Consider the following 4,101-nt stretch of genomic DNA (forward strand, 5'->3'; position numbering starts at 1 on the left):
TTCCCTTGTGCGCCGAAGGCTCTCTTGATATGTGATCCGACCCTCAGACAGACGAAGCCAAGGGAAGACCCAAGGCCGCAATGTGCGTTCAAAGAATCAGTGCTCAGTGTGTCCTGCAATTCACACCAAGTCTCGCAGCTGGCTGCGTTCTTCATCGACCCGAGAACCGAGTGATCCACCGCTTAGAGTCGTGAAAAAGTGTTTGTTCAATTCCGTACAGTCAAAACCAAACGTTTCTGGCACTCGGCCAAACAGTGGCCAAGAAGGGCGCTTTTCAGCGCACGCTTGGACTCCAAAACTCTGCCGCGCCTTTTTCGGCTGCCGCAAATCGAGCAAACGGTGTGTTTCGGACGGCGTTTCGCTTCCGCTACTTGCGAGTGCTTTCGTGGTCCACCCCTCTATAAATACTCGGGAGGCGTCGAAGCCGGTTCTCCAAGCCGGACCCGTAGGTATCGTTGTGTGCTCGCTCTCATTGGCCCGCCTAACCAGAAAATGCCTGCGGTACACCCATTTGGATAAGAGTGCACGCAGATGCGGGCCTCGACGGCTACACATTTCCTCGGGCGGCCGCCTCCCGGCCTCCGTGGAGCGCGGGATGCACGGTCCCATCGACAAGCCTCTCCCGTTTTTACCGTGGCGTCGCGGTTCACCACGGCGGGCGGGTCGGTCTCCTCCGCATAAAAAGGGGGACCCCCGCTTTTTGTTCCACGAAATCGCACAAGCTTTTTTCGCATCCACGGTTTGCCACCGCACACCAAAATGCCGATCCGGCTGCCTACTTTAGCCAACAGGTGGAGCCAGGCGCGCCGTACTTGCGCGGCACTTCCCACGTCCACCGAAGTCGGTGCCAAGGACCACTTTCGGCGCCGGAGCCGCGTACGAGCCTACTCGAGGCGGAAGAACGAAGCCAGCAAGGGCCTGGCCGCAAGTGCGTTCAATTGTCGGGACGTCCAAGTCCCTCGTTCTTCCGTGCTTCCTCTTTCGGCAAGTCGTTGCGGCACCTTCCCAAAGCGCGCAGACCCGCTAATCGCGACGAGCGCGACGTGGCCGTGCCGCCTTTCCCTCGGCAGCAAGCAAAACGCCTGGCAACGTCGACGCTCCCCTAACCGCGATCTCGCACCGTGTTTCGTGTGGCGAATTCAAAAGCCGGCCGGCGCTGCTGCAACCATTACGGTCGGTACGCATACGCCGCGGAGGGCGGGACGGTCATCGGAGCGTGCGGTTCCTCCATCGAGTACTGCGCACCTCGGCCGTCGCATCGCCGTGCCATGACCGGCCGCGCGTCAACGCGAACCGGTGCCAGCGAGATCCCTCGCCTGCAAGAACCGACCGGCAGCCTCCGTCACCCGAGGACGCGGAGGCGCTTGCCGCGGACGGCGGGACGGTATGCACTGGTGCACAGCGGACCCGTCACATCGCCAGTTCCTTGACCGACCGCCGACGCTTGTGCCGTTCCTCTCGTACTTGGCAGTCGCCGCGCGATTGTCGGGTCTCGTTCTTGCACGCTCGAACGGTCGGGAGGGCACTCGGCTGGCGTTTCGGGAACGCGCAGCCTCGCCTTCTACCGACGTAACCACGACTCGCCGTTCGCGCTCCGCCGCTCCTGTTTACAGTACTAGGCGGTCCCGCAGCGGTCGGGTCGCGCATTTCGAGCGCTTCGAGCCACGGTGCAGTGGCGGGTCGAAAGCCGACCTATGAGTGCGTTGCGCCGTTTGTACCCGCGTCCGCCACCTGGCCGACCGTCCAAGGTCGCGGTGTTGGCGTCCGCTGGGCGCAACAATTTGTCACGGGGTGCCGCTCCACATTCAGGCAGCCCCGTGGGGAAAAGCCGACCCCGCGTCCAAACGGGGTCAGCGGCAGAAAGTGTCGGGCGCAGACGCAGCTGAGGCGCTCACCCTTCACAATCCGTTAATGATCCTTCCGCAGGTTCACCTACGGAAACCTTGTTACGACTTTTACTTCCTCTAAATGATCAAGTTTGGTCATCTTTCCAACAGACCGGCGCAACCGAAAGGCCGCGCCGGACATCGGTCCGAAGACCTCACTAAATCATTCAATCGGTAGTAGCGACGGGCGGTGTGTACAAAGGGCAGGGACGTAATCAACGCGAGCTTATGACTCGCGCTTACTGGGAATTCCTCGTTCAAGGGGAACAATTGCAAGCCCCTATCCCAATCACGAAAGAAGTTCCACGGGTTACCCAGTCTTTTCAGACAGGGATAAAGACACGCTGCTTCCTTCAGTGTAGCGCGCGTGCGGCCCCGGACATCTAAGGGCATCACAGACCTGTTATTGCTCTGTTTCGTGCGGCTAGGAGCCGCTTGTCCCTCTAAGAAGGTTGTAAGGTGCTGGGAACCCCGCACCTATTTAATAGGCTAGAGTCTCGTTCGTTATCGGAATTAACCAGACAAATCGCTCCACCAACTAAGAACGGCCATGCACCACCATCCACCGAATCAAGAAAGAGCTCTCAATCTGTCAATCCTCCCAGTGTCCGGGCCGGGTAAGTTTTCCCGTGTTGAGTCAAATTAAGCCGCAGGCTCCACTCCTGGTGGTGCCCTTCCGTCAATTCCTTTAAGTTTCAGCTTTGCAACCATACTTCCCCCGGAACCCAAATACTTTGGTTTCCCGGAAGCTGCCCGCCGAGTCATTTGAGTAACTCAGGCGGATCGCTGGTTGGCATCGTTTATGGTCAGAACTAGGGCGGTATCTGATCGCCTTCGAACCTCTGACTTTCGTTCTTGATCAATGAAAACATTCTTGGCAAATGCTTTCGCAGTAGTTCGTCTTGCGACGGTCCAAGAATTTCACCTCTAGCGCCGCAATACGAATGCCCCCGTCCGTCCCTCTTAATCATTACCTCGTATTCCAAAAACCAACAGAACAGAAACGAGGTCTTGTTCTATTATTCCATGCAAGTTTATTCAGGCGACTCGCCTGCGTTGAGCACTCTAATTTTTTCAAAGTAAAAGCACCGGCCATCTCGAGGCACACAATGAAGTGCACCAAGAAAGAACCGGCATGATGTTCAGTCCGAGCCGTCGCATCGGGTAGATGCACTACTCGTCTGGAACTGAGATCCAACTACGAGCTTTTTAACCGCAGCAGCTTTAGTATACGCTATTGGAGCTGGAATTACCGCGGCTGCTGGCACCAGACTTGCCCTCCAATTGATCCTCGTTAAAGGATTTAGAGTGTACTCATTTCAATTACGGGGCCTCAAAAGAGTCCCGTATTGTTATTTTTCGTCACTACCTCCCCGTGCCGGGAGTGGGTAATTTGCGCGCCTGCTGCCTTCCTTGGATGTGGTAGCCGTTTCTCAGGCTCCCTCTCCGGAATCGAACCCTGATTCTCCGTTACCCGTAACAACCATGGTAAGCAAGTAACCTACCATCGAAAGTTGATAAGGCAGACACTTGAAAGAAACGTCGCCGGCTCGTGGCCATGCGATCAGCACAAAGTTATCCAGAGTCACCACACAATACGGGCCGAAACCCGATCGATCTTGGTCTAATAAAAGCACCCGTTACCCAAAGGGCTCCAGGCTCACTGCATGTATTAGCTCTAGAATTGCCACAGTTATCCAAGTAGGAAGAAACGATCTAAGGAACCATAACTGATTTAATGAGCCATTCGCGGTTTCGCCTTATTTCGGCATGTACTTAGACATGCATGGCTTAATCTTTGAGACAAGCATATGATTACTGGCAGGATCAACCAGGTAATCGTTCGACTGCGCGTCCGTCCTCGCCCTCGGCGGGCCGGACGCAGTCTGTGTGCGGCGGAGGCCACCTTCAGGCGCCCCAACACGCTTATTTTGCACTCCGAGATGACGGCGTTCGAGCTCGCTACGGCACAACCTTCCCGAAAGACGAGTGGGAGCCGTGCGGCAAGAAGCACGTTCATGCTCGCTCTTTTTCGTTGCATCGACTCGGTCGCGCCGTGCGGGTTGCCCAAGCCCGCTGCACTGTCGGTGGACCGGCCGGAACTAGCAACGCAGCCGAGACTGCAAAGCCGCCAGACGACGGGTCACGCCCGCGTCTTCGGCGCTTTCGCATCTGAATCGCCCGAGGACGACACGGAACACACCTCGATATCGTG

The 4,101-nt window shown here is 57.0% G+C and overlaps 2 non-coding genes across 2 annotated transcripts; both read right to left on the bottom strand.

Moving 5' to 3' along the window:
* Positions 1–37: 37 nt before the first annotated feature.
* LOC142792260 (5.8S ribosomal RNA) lies at positions 38–190 on the bottom strand. The gene has a single exon (XR_012890788.1). It is a non-coding gene; the product is annotated as a 5.8S ribosomal RNA (ribosomal RNA).
* A 1,719-nt stretch (positions 191–1,909) lies between these two features.
* Positions 1,910–3,724, bottom strand: LOC142792274 (small subunit ribosomal RNA). Its single transcript, XR_012890802.1, has one exon. It is a non-coding gene; the product is annotated as a small subunit ribosomal RNA (ribosomal RNA).
* Between the last annotated feature and the right edge of the window lie 377 nt (positions 3,725–4,101).

This window comes from Rhipicephalus microplus, unplaced genomic scaffold, assembly GCF_043290135.1.
Source record: "Rhipicephalus microplus isolate Deutch F79 unplaced genomic scaffold, USDA_Rmic scaffold_209, whole genome shotgun sequence".
Classification (NCBI taxonomy): Eukaryota; Metazoa; Arthropoda; class Arachnida; order Ixodida; family Ixodidae; genus Rhipicephalus; species Rhipicephalus microplus.